Here is a 22,604-nt window from a genome sequence, read left to right as displayed (position 1 = left end):
TATTTTCGTGCCTTTCATAGAAGTCAGGGTATTTTATTAAAAGGCAAAATAAATACTATTTCACACAAAGCAATTTTACAGGAACCTTGCAGTGAATTAATTTCAAGTCAATATAATGAACTGCAAAATAAAAACTGCTCCATAAATAATGAAGTCCCTCAGTCTTCCCATGCCACCCCATTCCAGTAATCATACTGGTTCACCAAATACTACAGTAATTTCCACCATTCAGATTAAACAGAATGCAGCCATTTCATTCACACACACAAATGCCCACAGAACACTAGAGCAGACATCCAGCTGGCAGGGCAGTCAGAAAGTCACCAAGTTTTCAGGTCTGTTTTGACAATATTAAAAATGTTACAATTTCTCCACCTCAAAATACACATTGTAAAAATGTATTGGGGGGGGGAAAAAAAAAAAAAAAAAAGTCCAAGCTAAAATGATTCAGGGATCAAAAAAAAAAAAAAAGTCTTGCCCTGCTCCTCCTGAGCTGTTTCACAAGTGGTTCTTGTTATAAAATTTCTAACAATAGCCTTAAAGGAAATCATCATACTAATAGTAGCATCAGAACATAGAAATTGGTGGATGTTCCACAGAGAATCTGGTTTGGTGTCAGACTTGGATAAAGCTGAATGGGTTTGGGGAACTCGTTGGTAAACTGGAAATGGATGAAGAATGGGTTTTTATTGAGGAAAGCCAACACTGGAGGGGGAAGAGACAGGTCTTGAGGTAACATTACTACCATCAAAACCAATTTCACCCAGGCAATAAGAAGGGGTTTGAGTGGAAAACAGCACAGCATTATTTTACAGATATTTTGCTAAACAAACAAAAAAATCCTGCATACAAATTCATGAGATGAGAGATAGGTGGAGGTCAACAAAATAACTTGCAAATTTCAGTAAGTAAATACAGCAGAAAAAACATCCAGCAGTCTACCTTAAAGTATTTTAAAACAAAAAAACAAACAAAATAAACCAGAAAAATTCTATTAAACCAGTCTGAAATATACCTGATGCAATTTCTAAGTTTCTCCTTATTTCAACCAAGTTTGTTATAATAAAGAGAAATACTGGCATATATTTGTGGAACTACATTTTGTGGCACTTGCACCTTCTATTCTCACTCCAATAAATAAAACCAGTGATCCTGCAAGAACACACACTTTTCACACAGCAGACACAATTACCTCGTTTAGGCCACGAGTGACCAATTTTGAGAGATTCCTGTCTATGTTTCCTATGAAAACAGATTCAAGACATTCTTCAATATACTGGGATTTTGTTTGTTCATGTTTAACATGCAATAAATGACTCGTTTACTTTTGGATTTAAATCTAGACTATGACTCTGCTCCTTAGCAGCTTAGAACTACAATGCACAAAAAGAGGCTTTGCTTTTTTTTTCATTTTCAGGATTTTATTGAGACACATCCGCTGTTTAAAAATAAATAAATAAATAACCAGTTGAACAAAAAAAGGCCACCTAAAAACCCCAAGTCCCACTTTATCATAAACACTGGTGATCTTTCAAGGCCAAACCCTGCAGGTGTGTGAGGAGGAAACAAAAACCATCTAAAATTTGGGCATCCCCCTACAACTATCCCAACAACACAGCAAGCTCCCCACTGTTGGGATAACACTTGGTCTGCAGATGAAGCTCTCACTTCCACCAGCCCAACATTCATTCACCACCTCAATAAAAGTGTAATTAATGGCCTGATGCAAGGCTTTTCCTAGTTATACCTAGTCTATCCTGCTTTTCAACAAGCACAAGGAGATAAAAATCCTAAAACATAGAATATTGTTATGCAACTACGTCCTTGTGAAAATACATTCCAAAAAGTCTTCCATCATTCTACTGCCACTGCTCATTTCATTTGCCTTGCTCTTAGCCCTCACTCCACTACTTTCTTTCCTAGTTCTGAGATTTATTAACTTGAATAAACGTGAATTCAGTGTTTCTACTACAGCAATGCTCAGCAGATGTCTCACATCTCTATTTATACAACTCTAGAACTGGTAATAAACATGATTTTCCTATTGCCACACTACATTTTTAAATGAGACATCATTCCTTGTCTTTGTTTACCAAGAGTTACATTGGCCACAACAAAGTCCTTCTCCCACATTATTACAGCACATAACAAGGATCTGGACAGCTGAGTGGAAACTTGTCTCTATACATGAAGGAATCCTTAATGGCTAAGGATTGGCATCCTCCTCCCTGTGCCTGCAGACAGCAGGGATCCTCAGAGGTGTGCAGGAAGGTATCTGAGGGGAGGGAGATGCCTGGGAAGGCATCAGGCATAAACACCCAGACTTTCAGAGCTTATTTCCACCCAGATCCCAACCACAGTGACTTTCACAGGGCTGTGCCAAAGACATTTGTCCAAGACCGAGCGTGTGGTTCCTAGATGACGTCAGACGTCTGGGCAGTCAGCCAGCTTCCTATGGAAGTGATTTCAATATTGCTGAACTCCAATCTAATTGTATTTATCATATGATTACTTATGTAAGGAGCCAGCAGTATGTATAGGTAACCCGTATTCTTGAATCTAATACAATAAAGTGCGTTTTGAAAATACAAAGAAAGAGATAGATTGAGCTAACCAGAAATCATATTAAAGTTTCATGCCTTCCTTTAAAGCCACTTACTCCAGAAAGGAACAGATGTTAGCCAAGACAAATACCATCTCTGCTCAACTGGGACTTGGAAAGCCTGATGCAAAGTACAGTATTTTCTCACCTGCAAATTTACAATTGTTCCATACCTATTATTATACACTAAATGTAAAATCTTGCCCCTTCTACTCATGCTTCATAGCAGGTTCTCACTGCTTTGCACAAAATTTATGTTTATTTATTCCCTTTGTGACCTTTCTCTTACAATTTTTCTGTAACACACAAAAATCTTCATCCAACCCACCAAAAAGCCGAACAAATTTGAAGACAGTTATGCCACATTCTGAAATGACCGTTCCTCCTCCTGGACAATTAACAGCAGTAATTCCATGCACACTTTGCTCTCTCTGTATCCCTTCCCTACCACACAATTTTTTTCACTGAAGTTCTACCTGCACACAATAAGGCACGACTGAGCCCCAGAACACTGATGGGTCCCTGTCCCACAGGCAACAGGCAGTGCCACGTCAGGTGGCCGTGTCCTGTAACACACTCGTGACCCTAAATCAGTTGATTGTTAACAGAAAGAACAAGGAAGCTGGTGAAGTTCCCACCACATTAAAGCTGAACTCAGACATTCATGGAATCACTGATCCAAAGAGAAGAGCAAGAAACAGAATTAATGCTACTTCTCCTCTTCCAGTCCTCAAAAAGGAAATACACCTTTACAACACCCCAGTTCAGATTTCAGATACTTGCAGGGTGTTTCCAAGGTCTTTGCTGTCTTTTCTGATCATCCCTCTCTCCTAAATAACAGCTCAGAAGTTCATGACAAACAACAACAGAAGAACAGCAGAAAAGGCTCTGTCCTTCAGCAGTGATTTCAAGATTCACCGTGTCTCTGAAGGACTGTGATAACCATGAGCAGATTCCCTCTCTGTTCACTGCAGATCTCAAAACTATGGAAATCTCACATTTGTTTCCATAAATTAAATTTGGATTGTTCTCTAAAAATATAAATAGGAAACACAATATTAAAAAAAAAAAACAAAAAAAACCCAAAAAAACCCTACACACACAAATTTTTCTCTGTAGCACTTTTTTGGACAGGATGTATTTGCAGCAGCATTAATCACTCATCACTATGAAGTGTACAGTGCAAAAAGCATGTGCGAAGTGTTTGAAAGCATTCTGAAATTTTGGAGAAAAATGTTTGTTAAAAATGTTTTGTCATAATTTGTTAGGTATGTCACAACGTTAGGTAACATTGATGTATTTTATTTCAAAGCTTGTTCTGCTATCTTTACACTTTTGCCTGCATAACAATTAATAGGTCTTTGTTATTTATCGCTTTTTAATACTACACACAACCTCTCCACAGCAAGTGGTTCACCAGCCTGAACAGTCTATTAGAAATGCAAAAACTAAGGTTGCCTATGTCAGATTTATGTTTTACAGGATAGCCCTACCACCATTAAAAAAAACCCCAAACCAACAAAACAAATCCAGAACAAAACCAACCCAAAAATATCCCCTGCTGACACAAAGATCACATCTTTGCCAAACTTCAAGCACATGTTCTCAAACAGGAAACAAAGCTTTCCAAGAAAAAATTTTAATAGGTAAAAAAAACCAAAACCAAACCAAAAACAACTCAGTAGTTTTTCTTGTTACTGTTATCACAAAAGCTGACCTATTCCAGCTAATTTGGCAAGAAAAGGGAGCCTACTCAATACAAACCTCATCATGCAATGTTTTGGCCTACTTATAAAAAATTATTTGTGATCCAATTTCCTAATCTGAGTTGTTTTTACAAAGCTTTTCCCCACTGCAACCACATTTCCACTGGGATCATAACCAGAAGTGATCACATCAACAACTGAATTTCTGCAAGGGCCATGGCCCCACTTGCAGCTTCCTTCGTCCATCCTGAGCCACCACCTCTGTGATGGAGGCAGAGGGATAGGCAACCCCATCCACAGGGAAAAAAAGTATTTTCAAGTTTTGTCATGGATTTTGTTAAGATTAGGCCCAAAACAAAGCCCCAGACCAAAGCAAACCCCCCCCAAAAAATTAGGAATCAAGATCTACAATTCCAGATTGGCTTCCACCTATGCAAAACACAAGCTGTGACAAGCCTTATTTTAGAAAATTCTACCACAAACCACCACCTTTGCTGATTGAGCCCATGTTCAGTTGTTGCAGTTATTTTGGTGTTACCAGTGTGTGTGCACGGAGCAGCTCACACATACATTTACTGTCTGACTCTTCTGGTAAATCAGCGTAAGTATCTCTACGTAGTAGAGCCATCTTTTCTAATAAGTATCAATAAATAGGGCTGCACAGCATTCCACAAGACAACAATAGGATAGCAGATCCAAATGCAGCTCTTTTAAAAAAAGTTCTTGGCTAAAGAAGTTAAGAAAAACGCACCATGGATACAGCTTAATCCTCAACCACCTCACAACAGGCACACAAAGGGCACTTCCCAGGTAAACACAGAACAGGAAGCATTTCAAAAATTGTCCAGTTTGGTTTATAACTGATTTTTTTTAAGACACATTCTGCTTTTGACTTCGGATATCTTGGGACCAAATACAACGGGGGAGAATAAAAAAAAAAAAGCCATTTTTAGCAATTTATAACTACACAGCCACACTCTTTTTAAGAGCAGGCCCAAGGCTGTGTGCACAGATCTAACTCTGCTTTCTCCACACATACATTATGCAATGCAATGTGATAAATATGTAACCATGGAGGCACACACTGTGTTGCAAACAGGACACAGAGCTCCTCGGTGACCCAGGAAAAGGCAGGCTACACCATGTTCTAGCTGTGATTCCCTCCCCCCATTTCTTTTTCATAATGGTCCAGCACTTGTTCTGCAGCCTTTTTATACCATCTCCTCTCTGAGGTATGTAAATAATTTAGTCAACAGCAATGCATTATGCAATTTATTTTCAGCCAACAGCACAGCTCTCGTTAGGTGCAATTCATGGGAAGCAGCAGTTAATTATGGTAATTCATCTGCAGACCTAGGTGAGCAATTTCACTGTTATTCTGCTATCCTACTTAATATGCATGTGATGTATAAGAGCAGTTAAATGGCAACTTTCAGGCTGACATCCCAAACCCTGATTCCATAACAAGCCTTGAACCTGGGCTTAAGGCAGAGCTACAGTAAACAGGGCTTCTGGGAGGCGAAGGAGTCGATTTACACAAAACAACTTGCAAGCTCAGGGTTTAAGGTAGTCTAGTGAATAGACCTCTACCAGATCCTAGAAATAATTCTATGCTATTGTATTGCACTATTTGTGGAATGGTATGTGATCGTATAATTAGAGATCATATAGTACATTCATACAAAGAATACTTTAGGGCTTGCCGGGGAGGGGGGAGGGGAGCTCTTTTTTAAAAGAAAATTACATTATCTGGAAATTCAGAGCTAATCTCAACAACTCAGAAATGCTACCAGAGAGCTTTTTCCTCAAAAACTTTAGAAAAAAAAAAAAATTCAGGTCTGATTTCTGCCTGAGGAAGAAATTGCTCCAAACAAAACTAGCTGAGGTTTGGAATCATTAAGATGTTAAAAGCCTAAATAAAGTATTTAGGAAAATACACTGAAATATGTGCAAATATTTAAAACAATAATAATAATAATTTCTAAACTGTAGCTCTATGATTGCAATGACAGGGAGGCAAAGACAGCATTTGGTTCAGAAGCAACACTGCAAGAAGTGTTTTCAACAGGTGTAGGAAGAATACCATGGGTTTGGTGGCTAAATCTGAGGAGAGAACGAAGGGCAGGTCCCAGGGAGGGTGGCAGCTTCCTGGAGAAGGCCACTTGCTTGCACACAGCCTATTTAACTCCTGTGCTCAGGGGAAGGCTCCAACCTCTTCTCCTGCTGACCCCGTCCAGAGGCGATCCCGACTGTCCTCCCCGTGTCCTTCCCTTGGGGTAACAACCTCGCCCGGCCTCCACACCCTCCTCTCGCAGCCTTGAGAGGAGAGCCCTTGATCTTGGGGCTCCTCTCCACTGCACCTCACCTCCACCCTTGTGCAGCCTGTCTGCAGACTTCACAATCCGGTTGCTAAATGACCCAGCTTGCGTAACTTCCAAGAGCACAGAGCTACCGAAGGGCAGCCTTCTGCCAAATCCCTGCCCTCCCTGGGGAAGCACATTAAATCCTGCAAAAATCACTGAAGCTCCACTCACTTTGGAGAACAGGTGCCCGGCTGAGAAAGGTTTGCGTGTGCAGCGCTGGTCTTCAGCCACAAACCAAGCCTGGAAACCTGAAAACCCCTCCTTGATTAAAAGATTGAAGCCGCAAAAACTTTAAGAGAGTCACTGCTTTAATGACAGAAAGCACAGAATTCTAACGTGAGCATCCTGAAGGTCTCAGTGGAGCACAGGTCCAAGAAGTACAGACAGACAGACAGTTTTAATTTAACCTTACATGCTTTGATACAGCCACAGGACTAAAGCATTAGTGGTCTCTAGTTTGTTTATGACTAACTACATATGCTAGAATGTGCTCTGCCAAAACTCATTGCTAAAACAAAAACCAGCGTTCAAACGGCACAAAACTTCATAAACCAAATAAACAACAAATTGCAAATATTTAAGGCTTCCAAGCAAAGGCTACTTCCATAAACTCCAACATTTAAACTGGCAACAAAACATTTCAGACACTGAAAATAATGACTCGCTAAAAAAGCCCCGTCATCCTCATCATTTCAAATGGTTCATTTTTCTGTTCTCCTGAAACATGCAGGGCAGTCAAATTATAACTAAGCAAATATACATATCCCTTCCTATTTAAAACAAACAAAAAAAAATTGGAAACATTAAATTTAAATCTTTCTGCTTAACCCAGGACTAGAAAACTGTCAGCGCTGAAAATTAGTTTCGCAGAGCCTTAATGCATCTGAAAATGGCTTATTTGCTACACATAACTAGCAAATTCTGAAATAAAGGGAAACCCTTTCCCTCAACATGCACACTAATATTTTTCTTTTCTGAAGGTTGGATTACTTCCAGAGAACCTGAATTGACTTCAACGGAGCAATAATATATTTCTTAGGAAGAACATGTAAACTGCCTCAGATCACAAAAAAATGGCTCAACCAAGAAAGGGCTTCACTCAGCTCTCCTAAATATACCAAAGAATCACACTTAAAAGTGGTATTTTTTTAAACAATTAGGGCTTGACTACACCAACAGCTATATCAGCTGATACATAGATATGTATTACACTAAAAAAGGAATGAGACACTTTCTTTCTGGAGTCATTCCAAAAAAAATGTGAGCATACTGCAAATTCCCACTTTTAACTTCAAGCCACGCTGCCAGAGCGTGTAAATGTATTTTTGCAAAGTTTAAGGTATTTAATAAAGTGCTAGCAGGACTTTCTTTTTAAATTAACCAGAGGATACTTCTCAGGGTAGAGTATGGTGAAAATAAGTCACCATACAAAAGTACAATTTATTACAGCCAAATGTATACAACTGTAAGTACTACTCCCAAACTGAAGAGATTTCCCAGAATTAAAACACTTCCTAAAATTCCATTTTTTCAGCAGATGAAAAAATGCCCAAACAAAATACGAAAATAAGGTAATTTAACAGCAGATGTCTGCTCATCAGCGTCACAAGCACAGCTGTGACAGCCAGAACCAAGATGTGCTTTAGGAGAAACCTATATGGACAGGGAAAATGCTCATCAGAAACCTAGTCCTCAGACCAGGAAAACACCACTGGCTCCCAGTAAAGGGCATAAAAAAAGATTTTCATAAAAGCTTGTAAATTAGTTTATAGTTAAACTTATAAACAAGAATCGTTTAGGAAGTTATAAAGAAGACTCGCCCAAATGAAATTATATGCACATGAAAAAGATTTATGTCTATTTTATGTATGGATGAACCCAAACAGTCAGTACAAGCCTGTATGTACAGACTGGCTGAGCTATCAGCTGGCCCACTGCACTGTGTGAAGATTCTGCCTGATAGCAAAGCTGAGATAAGAAGTTCACGGCCCACCCTTACCTAACCCAGACACGTTCACCCCTGTGGTTCAGTCACAACCTTCACGGTAGCAACGCTGCTGTTTGTGGAGTCAGGCTGTAAACTGGTGCAGCAAAATTACCTGGACTTTAATCTCCTCCCCCACCAAAACAGCTGTTGGGTTTAACACATCCCTCCAGAGATGATGTTTTTAGGACCAATAAACCTATACCAAGCAGGGCAGAGGACTCAATATACCACACTACAGGACAGAAACTTTTTTGTGCCTCTGCTCCATCAAGAACAGCGTCAGCTCAAGGGTCCCACCGCTCCCTTTCCCACCTCCACTGCTGGGACAAGTGGCTGCTTGTGTAGCTCTTCTCCAAAACCCATTCCTGAAGTGGCTCCACCAAGAAATTTCAGCCTTTCCTCACTTGCAAAATGCTGCTGGGGTCCAGAAAAAGTGCAGGCATCTTAAAACTTCATATAAGGTTGCATTTCCACCTTACTAAGGACACAAACATGCCTAACTTTATGGACTATGTAGCCTAATTTCAACACGTCCTGGCCACTAGTAGAAAATATTTCCAATGTGAAAAACCATGTTCTGTCCAACAGAAAACTAAAAGACACACACAAAACCTATAAACAAAAAAAGGAGCACTTGCTTAAACCAAAAACTCCAAGTAAGCAGAGACTGAAAAATTAAACAAAAGCCAATTTACGCTGCTACACAGCCTTTCACCAGAAGATCTCAGGGCACTGAACTGGTCTGAAAAAGCTCCTGTTAAGTATTAAATCACTGGTGCATGGGTAAATTTGTTAATCCATTTGCTAAGGTCACACAGTGGCAGAAATAACAGATAATCCAGACACCAGCTTTCTGTCCTAATCATTATGTGGACAGAAAATCTTCAGTGATGTAAACGAAAAACAAAGTAAACACAGTTATCTGTTACATACACATACATTAGGTCAACTCAGAATCAAAATTGTGCGTGTGGGGAGTGGAGGTGTGTCTCTGGGGATCCACCACAGACCTAGACAGGCCTGTGGAAAGGTATAGAGAGAATTTGTAATCAGAAAGTAATTCCATAATTCCCTCTGTCAAGCAGTTCCTATGAAGGGACTGTGTAAACGAAGTGCAGTCATGCTCAAAAAAAAGTCTGAAAACTTTGAGCAGTAACCCACAGAATATATTCCATTGCTGTATTACACCCACATTAGGATGCCAAAAGTTTGCCATTCATTCTGTATCAAAATCGAAGCAGTATTTTACAGACTGCCTGCAAGCCACCCAAACTGGGGAAGTTTTCTAATACCAGGGAGCAGATGGACACACAGCTGACACTGTCGACACGCAATCAAGATCGCTACAAGAATTGCTACCAGCTTGAACGTTTCTACCGCCTTTCATGCCATTGCATATGAAAGCATCTTGGTAATACCTACTATGGAGCTCTGACAATTCAAGATCATTTTGTTGAACAGTCCTGTATAGGTATAAAACACACTGCAAGCACTAGTTTCCAAAGAGGAAAAAGCAAGACTATAAGCTGATTTAAAAAAAAAACCAAAAAACAAAACAAAAAAAAAAAAAAAAAAAAACCACAACCACACTTATTCTACAAATCAAAAATACTGGACCAGACAATGAGCTACACTGGCATTGTTAAGATGTACTAAAAACAACACATAATAAAAATCACTGTAGGCAGGGAGGCAGGGAAGACTAATCTTTCTGCACTTTCTTAAGCAAAACTCACAGCAATTTCAATGGAATTCTCCCCCAGATACGGCTGGATGACTACATCCACAGCCTACACATGCCAAGTCTGCTCCTGCAGCCAGTCTCTACTGCATCCATCTTAGTTACACTACACATACCCTGATTACAGGGATTTATAAACAGCATGAGTAATTTAGAGGTGGATCACAAAACTGTGATTTCAGTAGAGATGAGGTTCACTATTACCATCTCAAGTGTCACCAGCTTTGTGGTAAAGGACTTACACCTGGAAGACTTTCAAGCAAATATCTTTTATTGACTTTCTCAAAAGCACATCTCGTGTTCTCTACGTCCCAAGCACATCCACTCCAGAGCCAGGACACAAGCCTGCTATCCATAGGTTTCGCTGGGCAACGAGGTAGGAAAGAGTTTATGATCCATTAAGTCACTTGCATTTATTTTCTTAGGTTCTAGACGACAAGACATGAAAAAAAATGGTGCTTACATATCAAGCAAGAGAGTATTTTATCACGCAGTTTCTAGATGTGAACTCTTTAAAGACAGATCTCTCCACTCCGAAGTCGCAGTTCCACACAGGACAAAGGCGCCTGTGCGCACGTCCCAGCTCGCAGCCTCAAAGCCGTGTTTGTTCACCCAGAACAATGGGGCATGTGACTTGTCAACACTACCCACAATAAAAACAATAAGATAAGGCTGTCACTGATTTCACGATGACTGACTTAGTTTTCGCTAATTATAAGTCACGACGTCAATAAAAACTTCTTGCATAAAACCCCGTATTTTAAAAGGCCCAAAGCCAACCCCACCTTGCACCAAGGTTTTCACTCCAGCTTCCTTAGCTTCTCATGTCTGTACTAAATGATGACACCAACTCTCTCCAAAGCCTCCCTCTGACTTCATCAAGAGTTGGATCAATGCTGTATGCCTAGAGCCAAGATTATTTTTATCAAATAAAAGCACTGCCAAAATCTGTCCTCTGCATTTCCTGCCCTGTGTGCCCATCCCAGCCACTCATGTGCCCGCAGGCAGGCCCCTTGCTCACCTCCTGCTCGCTGCCAGTGGCACACACAGGAAAATGAGACTTCCCCAGCAGACCAGCAGGTTTTGCTCCGCCACTGACTCAGGCTCCATCATCCAAACCCATTCAACCCCTCCAGTTCAAGAGGGCTATCCAGAACTGAGTCCTGCATATAAACTTAACTAGCATTAGGAGAAAGGGGAAGAAAGCAGAGAAAACACAGAGAACAGAAACAAAAAGGCACCAATTTGATTTAAAGGACTGACAAGAGAACAGATGGGGTGAACGCAAAAGAAAAGTCCAAAATAACAAAAAGGAGAGAGAAAGCCCAGGAAAAGAAAAAAAAAAAGACAGGTGGGAATGATTAGAAAAATCAAATAAAGCCTTAGGAAGGGGTAAGAATAAAATGATGCAAACCATCAGGATGGACCCAAAACACTATAGTTCACTACACTAATTTGCCACTTTCCCACCACAGCACAGACAAGGAAGCAGAACCAAGAGGAGGAGAAGGCAGGCTACCCTGACACTTGGAAGGGGTTAATTCAGAAAGGAAAAAGCAGCACAATCTTGTACCACTTGTCTTTTTATCACACAGGGGTAGGCTTGGGGGGTTATTTTAATTACACATAACAGCAGTAGGTCCAACAGCACCAGATTAACAAATACAAGTAGGCAGCAACAGGCACATGGAAGTACATTACAGTTCCAAACTTTCACCATTTACAAAAATATTAACACACCTAAAATCTGACTGACCTGATCTCTGAATGTGTTTTTAAAACCTGTGCATTTCATTTGTTTCACCTTGAAAAAACTCTGTTCCGCAAGCAGGTAGTTACAGGCCACAGCTGGGAAAGTGGGAGGCACATTAAGCACACAAATGAAATTTCACATATTCTAACACCATCAGTGGAGCTTTCTGGAGCTCTGCAGCAGTGTCCAACATACACAAGCCTTGCTGCTGGCACAACAGACAACCTCAGCCTATGTAAGGGATGTTCTCCTAGCCGGAGTCTGACACTGCATTTCACATACCCTCTGAGCCTCGCATATGAAGTCATCCATAGCGTCAAAGAGCAAGTCAAAACACATTGAGAGTGTTTTCCCTGGCTACCTCTGAAAGTTTCCATCTCTTTATCTTTTGTGTTTTTTTTTTTTTTTTTTTAAATTCTTCCCACCATTTCTGTCGATACACACAGGATCTCTGAAAGTCCAGCTTTGTGCCCCAGTACATACAAGCAGTGAGTATCTCTCTAATGTGGGACCTCAGCTGTGTTCCAGGCACTGGGACAAGAGGAGACTGACAGGAAAATTGAGTTTGGCGCTTTCACAACCAGCCCACAGAACCACACAGTGAGAGGGTTCATTTTTTAAGACAAAAGCAATGCCCATCTTACCAGAAAATAATACAACTGGGAGGGCTGTAATGCCCAGGCACCTCAATGGGATGACCAAGGGGAACTTTTTGTCTTGTTTTAATAAAAGAGACTCTTAAAATGTAATTGGTTATGTATTTAATGTCCACTATATGTACTGTAAGAAAGAATCTTACAAAGGGCCTTGGTGAACTAGGAATAACTAATCCATATCAAAATAACCTTGCACATGTAAGACAGCAGAAGAACCAACTAGTGTGGACTTTGCCAACAGCAAGATAAACACATTAAATAACATAATCAAAGGCCATTCACAATCTGCCCTGGAAGACATTCACAGAAATACAAAGCATTTTTCTTACAACTTAAACAACTGTGACATATATTTACTATAATGGCAAAAGCTGTTAAAAAAAAAAAAAAAAAAAAGGAAAATAAGTTGGTTTCTATCAATCAGCTACATTTAGACATCCGTTCCTGCTATCAGATCAAGCTCACCAAAACTGCTTAGTAGACTGTTTCATTGTATTTGTGTTCAAGTTTTATCACAACTCAACATATTGAAGTTTCATATTTGTCATACTTTCTTCATCTTCCACAATGCTAGATACTTACAGTCTAAACAAGACACCAGATTGTGAAATTTAGCTGTGCATTCAAAATAAAGTAGAATATCAGGTACCATGTCTGCATCAGCAAAACATTCATGTTGTTCAGCAAGTACAGACCCCATTCCCATAAACCTCAGAGCTGTTGCACTAGCAATGGGAAACAGCTAACCCATTGCTACACAAGATATGTTTCTAGCACAATTTATTTGACGTCAGCATTAATAGATGGTTTGACAACACTGTGCCTCATTTTCCTCCATCCACATTCATGCTAACTTTGCTTTATAAGTACATTAAAAAGTATTTAATCTGAACAAATGTAACCCCAAAGTAAATACATTACAGAGTCACAAACATCATCATGGCCAAAATCCATATTTTTACAAAGCACTTCCTAATTAAAATTTATCTCCAAGAGTCTGTATTTAGGAAGTCTTGTTGATATCCAAGCAGAAATTTCTGCACTAGAGAAGAATGTGGACATCCATACAAAAATTAGCGGTGATTCACTGTCTAACAGTTGTCTTCCCTTTACAGCACACCGCAGACTGAAGGACACGTTGCCAAACTGAGAGCACCAATACTTCCTTTAACCTAATATAGGACAAATAAATACACTTCAACAGCTTCTAAATCTTGCACGTCCTACTTTTTTGACCCAGATCTCTTGTTATTCCCCCACAGGTCTATGCAATATCAAAACTATTTTTTCCCCATAAATTTAGACATAACCTAAAAGAGGAAAAGTGCTCATGCTTATTGTGAGCTAGAGAGACCAGGAAGCGGGGGGGAGGGTCAGACTCACTCATCTCTCTTAAGATCAATCGGTATTTTAAGGTAAGATCCTCTCTCAACTGCTGAATTTAATGGCAAAAACGCTCATTTGTCCAAGAGGACTGCAAGTTAGACCAATATCAATAACAAATGAAAAATAACTACGTCTTTTTAATACTATTTTTACAAAGCAAAATTGTATTTTCAGAAGTCATACTGACACTCAAGCATGAATCAGTCTGTCCAAAACCCACTAAAGAGCTATGAAACTTGTTATTCCACTCCTCAGCCAGCCTGGGCAACTTATTCCAGGAAATCAAACGGTGTCCTCTTTGCCTGGTACTTTTAGGGAACCATCAGGGGACTGAAATCCATCCCACATGTGCTCACCATCCATAATTCCCCACTCAGTTTGCTGGCGATAGGTCACCCATGCGAAGAGCCTGAACTCTTTAACATCGTTAATGTCAAATGGATGCAACTTTTAGGACAGGTTCTATTTAGGGCTCTAGACCCTGACAATTTCTGTGGTTTTGGCACTGGGCACAGTATTTAGCACTACATGTTCACAAACAGTAAATATATGACCCTTAACTCATAACCTTGGAAAAGTGTTCCAGGAATAGGCAGCACAGGGATCTTTTCTGTAGCTCTCTGGTCACCACCAACAGGCACGTAGCTGTGCACAGAGCAAAGTTTCCACTTTCACAGTCCCAATTCATAAAAATCTACCATCAGCCTGACGTCAGTGGGTGAGAGGGACCTCTGCATGCAGCCAGAGAAGCAACTGAATCATCCCCCAAACCCACAAGGGGTTAAAAGAAGCACCAGCATTACTGCAGGGACAGCTGCTCGCCTGCCCTGACAGGCTGGCAAAACTATTGCCCCGCTGAAGGGGAAGGGAAGGTCTACTACTCACACCCCACCAGCTAAAACTTCCAGCAACACACCTCCAGCAATCCAAAATGACACCCAGCGTGCCTGCATATGGCACACAGTTACAGAGAGTGTCTGTAACACACTGACATTGAACAGAGATTGAACAGAGCCTCAGATCATAAAACAAAAAAACCCACGCAACTGTTTTCTCTGGATGATTCTGATTTTTTACTGCTAGACATTACTAGTGAGCAAGATTGCTCCTCTGCAACATGGAGACTTCAGAATTACAACAATAAACACAAGTCAGAGCACACAACATAGCCTTTTACTAATACTGCTCCCAGGAACAGAAACTACACCCTCCCGGGAGTTTGCAAAAGCCGGCAAACCACACACAAGAGTTGATTTTTAGAAATGCTAAGCACACACACAGACTGCCAACTTCACATGCAACTGCGGGGACTCAGCATCTTTGAAAATAAGACTATTAATATCTTACTTTAGTGATGCAGATGCCAGCTTATACTCTTCTTAAGAGGAGTCATGCTTGCACCAAGCACAACCACAGCACAAATTCAGATCCCCACTGCCACCACACCATCCGGCTCCTGGAGACAAGCAGGACACACAGAGCACCAGGAAGGGCCACACAGCCAGGTTAACACCCAATCTGCCTGCATTACTCATCCTCAAAAAATGGTGTGTTAGGCTGATAGCATACCTAGGGATGTTGCTTCTGGCATTCCAGCTACCATATTCTGAAGGGCCTCAGTATCTCCACGTAGCACTGGGTTAGGCCACGCACAATTACATTCAAAGTAAAAGGAGACTCTGAAAGATGTTGCATATATTGGCCAAGAAAATTCCGTAACGTTCTCCCTCATTGCTTCGGCGATTCTTTCAGTAGGCTCTTCAGAAAGCTACACCAATTCACCAGACCTTTTGATTACTACTTCTACAGGTAAGGAAATATGCTCAAAAGTCTTCCCTGCAATCAGCCCATCCAAGAAAGCAAGTGAGCAGGGGTGAGCTACGACACCAGCAATTTCAATCCTTGGCTAGCCAAGCCAGCAAAATCCTACACACCGAACCAGTGTGTGCATTTTCCCCTGCAATTACACAACCTCCAGCTTGGAATGACCACTTACTTTTTATCAAGGAAGAATTTTTTTTAAGGCTTCTTATCAATATAAAAATGTAAGTCTAAAGGATATCACAGAAAGCTAAGCAGTAAAGTATTAAAGACCAAGGTTCCAGAGTGTAAGCTGAGTTACGGTTCTGTAGATCCTTCAGAACCAAAGGAACGTTTAACTTGAGCTCAAACAAGGCCACTGAGATTCATGGGTATTTTGTACAAACAAGTTCAGCTTGTTTTTTTATGAGAAGGAAGGAAGGAAAGGGCCTTCTCATCTTGGATTAGATACCACAAGACAGAACCCTAAGAAGTTCTCCAATTTTCATACATGCTGGCAGAGTAATTTCCAGACCAGACTTCCAAACCTTTTCACTCAAGCAATCAACTCTCCCAAAGTGACAGCTATGCTGCCTCATTTTCACAGCTTCTTACCTCCAGTTAGCTAATTCAATTTTGCAAAATTAAAAGAAAGCCAATATATTCCCCTACAATTTCATATCAAAAGATACTCCGTATTCCTCATTTCATTGTCACACTTTATCTCAGAGGAAACCAATTATGAGATGAATAAAGCAGTCTCCATGTATTCTGCTCGGGATCACTGGATGAACCTTTTTCTAGTAAAGTCACTCATCATTAAGTGACTTTACAGAAATTAAGACCATCACTTCATACTTCAACACTTAAAAAATTGAGCACATTTGGGACAGGGGTAGCTAAATCAATAGCAGGAACATAAAAATAGTTTCTTCATCACCTGTTAATTTGAAGCTACTACATTAATGCAGCAATGCAACTCAAAAACAGAGAAGAGCTGTCAATCATAGTTCCTAATGGGAAGCTACTGACACTTCTTCACATAACACAAACACTTAAATTTGTATTTAAAAATGAGCATGCAATGAGTATATTCTCAAAGCAGTTACTTTTTGCAGGAGCCAAACATGCATAATTACAGAGTGTGCACACACACACTTTCACTTCTCTCCCAACCTGCAGCTACTTGCATGAGCTGATATTTAGGGCATTAAATACAGTCATTACTACACCCTGAACTCTGGGTGCACACATGTGCAAACACCCTATGAGGATGGCCAGCATGCAGACCTGTATCACACCACTCAATATAAACAACATGAATTAGATTATGAATGAGTCACACTTGGATACGATACATTTCAGCATCACAATATTGCAGTATCAATGCTACACTGACCTGCAGCACACCCTGTCCTTGCCCTCCTCTCCAAAGCAGAGACCAGACCACTTTACCACCACCCCTACCCCAGCTGGGAAGGGAAAGAGCTGGCAGGAGGTTTGTGTCTGTCTCTCCTCCGCTTGCCAGCAGTGTCCTCGCCAGCAAGGTGTCAGAATTCACACGGGCACCACGATCCTCAGCGCCTGTGGGACTGGGGAGACAGAAGAGACAGGCAAAGCAAGCAAAACCTGGGGGGGAGGTGACCACCATCACTTGGGACTCCCAATGAGCAAAGGAATTAGTGATGGAAGGGTGTCACACCTGCCACTACCTCAGCCTTCCCAAGACACTTTACAGCGCTGTGATACCAAAACAGCATCAATGTAATGAGAGTCACATCCTACTGCCCACCACTAATACAAAACACACCCAGCTTCTGGGAGCAACTTCACAGACAGCTGCAGAGCTCATTCAGCCAAACGAGACCGCTGATGTTCACAAAGTTGTGTGTTTTACAGGACTTCCTGACTTCTGCACGATTACATACTTGTAGGATGTGGGTCTTCACTGCCACTACAAAACTTGTAACAGCAAACACATTCTGACTCAAATGTGAAGTCCACATTCAATTAAATTCCAGACCAAAATGAAGTTAGGTAAAATAACTCAGTTTGCTTTACATTATTCAGATCTGTTCTTCCTAACTTAAAACTATTATCTGAAAATAACATTATCAGCAATTTTGGCCATTTTCCCTAATCCATCCAGAGCCTCTTTATGCTTAGGGCTGTAGCACTTTTTAGCATCAAACTCTTTCATGATGGGGAAATGACTATGAAGTATTGCTGTTGGGTACTTAGCACTTATACCCTGCCTTACAACTTCAAAGCATTACACAAACATCAATAATTACCATATATAGAGTAAAACTGAAAGAAGTATTCATATTAAAAAAAGAAACTCACAGGAAAAAAAAAATCTTAACTATCTGTTTGAAGGGGGAAAAAAGCTTAAGCAACAGAATCTTCTGTAATTATTGCGCTCTTTATGCTACACACATGTGTTATGGCTGTGCACGTTCAAACAAACAAAAATTACAAACTCTTGCACAGTCTTAAAAATAAATTATAAAGCCCAAAAGCCAAATCCCAACTCCTTTCATACATTTAAATTACATTTCCTTCTCCCTTCCTCAAGGAATGAGAGCTAAGTGTTCTCCAGGTGTTCCTAATAACAGTTTGCAAGGCAGGCCACCACGCTCCCAAGACACAGTACCAGAAGACAACAGTTCTCACGGAGAAAAACCCAACTTCCCCCAAGAAAACTTAAGACAGCAACAGTGTACCGGCTCAGGTGACCTTAGGTAAATAATACAAAATGTTACCATTCCATTAGACCTTAAACAAAAGCAAAGAAAAAAAAAAAAAAAAACCAACACTAGAGAAAACCACAGAAAGTTTGTTACAATCAATTACAGGGCACCACCTGCGCCCTAAGCACCATCACGAGCCCCTTTTTTTTCAATGGGTAAGGGGAATAAACCCTTCACAGCTCTTCCACAAACACATACCCACTAAATTTAAGGACACACACAGGAACTTGCAGCTTCAGTCCTCATTTGGAATGCATTCTGAAAAGCCCGTTAACACACCTGTCCAAAGGAAGGCCACAAAACCAACGTGAGCCTCACAAGGACCAGCCTTCAGGTTGCTCAGAGCAAGACGAGAGCACAGAACTGCCCAAAAACTCAGGCACAACCAAACCCCAAGCACCAATTTTGCAAATGGTGCCCTCACTGCCAAAGGAGCACAACTCACAACACCCAAAGGGAAGAGACCACCAACAGCAAAGAACCTTGTTAATGCACACAACGTGCTCAGACATTTATTTTAGCACCCAAGGACAGCAAAGCAAGTCAGACAAGCCCACAACGCTTTCTTTTTTACGCAACAAAGACCTGGTTCTCCTGATCATGCCTCCCATGCCTTAACAATAAGGAAGGAATATGTTTTGTGATCCCCTCCCCCATAAATCAGTTAGGAATTTGATTTACACAGACAGGAAAATGAGGAAGTTGAGCACACTGGAGAGTAGTAAAAACTTCACCAGCAAACTTCACTTTCCTACACAGCGACCTACAAACCAAACTTTCCTCCAGACTCACGTGTCATCTGCAGCAACCAGCCCCTGCCATAAAGCACAGACAAAGTTTTGCTGTTCTGGGGATAAAGACAAGCGAGGGAGAGACTTTTATTCTGTCAAGCTGCCTTAAAAGGAAATTCGGTGATGAAAGATTAAATTCACCTGGAACAACACGATAAATTTTAACCTTTTCGAGGGTACAACAATAACAAGCCACATATTTCAGGACTTAAATCCTCCACCGAGAAAACAGTACACATTACATCAACCGTGCGAGCCCGTCGAATTGATGCGACACACAATTTACACCAGGGTTTCGGACAGGGATAAGCCCTGGGAAAGAGAGACGCTGTGAAATGGGAAAATAAAAGCTTATTTTATGCCCCGAACCGGGCCCGCTCCCTGCCACCGCGGGGTATTGCATGTTCCGCCCTGAACTTCGCCGGAAAACTGATCAATAACTTGGCTCTGGGGGGAGCAACATCGGGAATGGCCCGGGGGGGTGGGGGGTGTATCCCCTTCCAAGGAATGGCCGGCTCGGGATGGGGGAGAACTCCGCGGAGTGGGGGAGGGGCAGGGCCTCCCCTCTCCCCCATCCCGACCCGGCCCTGCCCCCCCTTCCCCTCCCCCCCCCAAGTAAATATGCGGGAAGGGGGGGAGGGGAAGCCGCTCTTCCACATAAATCGGGCTAAAAATAGGCCTCTCGCCATGGCTCCCGTGTGCCATTCGCTGCCGAGGCCGGTGTCCCCCCCATCCCCCGCTCCATTACACCTTTTTTTTTTTTTTTTTTTAAATTAAAAAAAAAAAATGAATGCGGGTGGGGGAGGGGAAGCCAGCGGCGCGGGGTGGGGGAGGGGAAGGGGTAAATATGTATATATATGTATGTGTGTGTATATATATGTATATATACACATATTAATAAAAAAGGGGGGGGTCACAGAGGCGTTCTGGTCCCATCCCCCTCCCGCCTCCACCGACACAAACAGGGCGGCCGCCCCCCACCCCCATCCCCGGCCCCTGCCCGCCCCCGGGGCTCGGAGCCCCCCGGTTCTTACCTTGCGAGCGGCTGCTCCCCCCTTTCCCAGGGAATGGAGGCACGAGGAATTCACCCTGGATTGTCTCTCCTCCTCCCGTGTGTTTTATACCGCCGCGTGTATATACGCGCACATCCCTGCCTGTGTGAGTGTGTGTGTGTACACGCGTATAGTTATCGATAATATATATATATATATATGTATTTTTAAGGTGTCCACACCGAGAGGAGGAGGAGGAAAAAAAAAAAACAGGAAAAAAAAAAAAAACAACAAAACCACCACACACACAGGAGGAGGAAGGAAAAAAAATACCCAGCGCGTAGCGCTGTGATATTCAATTATATCCGAGCCAGGGGCCGGGGGAGGGGAGGGTGGGGAGGGCGAGGAGGGGGGGGGGGGGGGGGAGCTGGAGATTAAGTCCCGAGGAAGGAGGGGAAAAAAAAAAAGTAATATGTGTGTGTGTGATTGAGATTGAGGAGGGATCGGGGCGGAATGTGGGAGCTGTTACTGGGGGAAGGAGCCAAGCGGCGCGGAGCAGCCGGCGGCCCGCAGACACTCCGGGTGCCCGGCCGCGCCGAAATGGGCGCCGGCGGAGGGAAGGGAAGGAAGGGAGGGAAGGAAGGAGGAAGGGAAGCAGCGGAGCCGGGAGGCGAGGCCAGGCGAGGAGGAGCGGCCCGGCCCGGCCACACAAGCCCAGCGCGGGGGTCGGGGACGGGGACCCGCTCCCTGACCCCTTCCCTGCCGCCCGCCCGCCCTTCCCCGCCGCGCCCGGCAGTGCGGGAGGGGAGGCGGCCGCGGGGAAAGGGAGGGAAGGGAAAGGGAGGCCGCCCGGGCACGGCAGGCCCCGGGCCGCGGAGCTTTTCTAGGAAAGGCATTAAAGTGCCGTGCCAGCAGAGCTTATGTAAATGCAGGATGTAACATGGTGGTTTTGCCTCTCTGCTCGCAGCCCGTCGCGGTTGGCCATGGCACCTGGCACGGGGATCCGGCCCCGCGCGGCCGCCCCGCTACCGCCTCTGCCCCCTCATTTTATTTAATGAAAATAATCCTCCGCAGCGGTAGTGCAGTGTCCTACCTGGGTGCTGCTCATTTTTAGAATTGAAATGCTGTTTGTCATCTATATGGCCGCATTGTTTGTTTTTGAAAGCGAGCTTTGTTAATCAAAACCACATTCGTCACCAGGCAGCCCTTTCCATCTTAAAATGGTTTTGCAACAGCATTTCACACTCTTGGGCGATGGTCCAGCACTCTCATGTCTGGACATTGGCACCTGTGCAGAGTCCCAATGACCACAAACCCTGCACAGATCCTATGGCAACATCCGATGTTATCCCAGCTCATTCCAAAGGTTTGCCATGCACCCCAGCCCAGCCCTGGTGCTGCTCAAACAGGGCGTCCACATTACCACTCTCAGTTTCAGAACTTGATTTCACTGCAGCTGGAAGTGGATAAAGAGATGGCCATGGATGTAGTGCTTTTTTTTTTTTTTTTTTTTTTTTTTTTTTTTTTTTTTTATTGCAAAATTATTTAATTCTGGGAAAACCCTGGCCCTTCAGATCACTTGCTTGAAGAGGCCAGAGTTGCATAAAACCTAAATCTCTCTAGAAAGCCAGGAAGCATATTTGTAATTGCAAATCACTTGGTGTCCAGCATTTATTTCTGTAATGATTTTGGTGGCCTTAGTGGGCAACTTTCTCTTCTCACTAATGGTGTGTAGGCTGTCTGCTTTAGGTATGTAAAGAGGTGATAATTTTGAAGACTACATCCAGTCCAATTCCAAAATTTGCTGAAAGCCAAGAAATTTAAGAGGGGCAGAAAAAGTGGTATTAATAAGTTCATGTGTTATAATCTTAGATCTGTCCATGCTTCTAAAGGAGTTTGACCTCTTGATACTCTGATTTATTTCCCAGGTGAAAGAAGATAAGCAGTAATAGTGTATGAAGGAAGGGAAATGGGAATATGCACATAGCTTGAGGCAAGAGGAAAGGGAGCTCTTCTGGGGGACTGGGGACCAGCAGGGGCCTAAAGAAGGATATGTGAGAAGTCCATGAAATGG

The 22,604-nt window shown here is 42.3% G+C and overlaps 1 protein-coding gene across 2 annotated transcripts in view; it reads right to left on the bottom strand.

Moving 5' to 3' along the window:
* The window catches only part of TBL1XR1 (TBL1X/Y related 1), a 109,888-nt gene extending 88,991 nt beyond the window's left edge, over positions 1-20,897 (bottom strand). Inside the window, exon 1 of one of the 2 annotated variants that reach the window (XM_082288224.1) lies at positions 20,573-20,897. The gene's annotated coding sequence lies outside the window, so the exon portion shown is untranslated. The remainder of the gene's footprint in view (positions 1-20,572) is intronic. The other variant, XM_082288223.1, reaches the window with a different exon arrangement.
* Positions 20,898-22,604: the final 1,707 nt, after the last annotated feature.

The sequence above is a fragment of the Coloeus monedula genome (assembly GCF_965178545.1).
Source record: "Coloeus monedula genome assembly, chromosome: 10".
In the NCBI taxonomy this organism is placed as follows: Eukaryota; Metazoa; Chordata; class Aves; order Passeriformes; family Corvidae; genus Coloeus; species Coloeus monedula.
The sequence above is the reverse complement of the archived record's forward strand: the minus strand, read 5'-3'. Positions and strand labels throughout refer to the sequence as shown.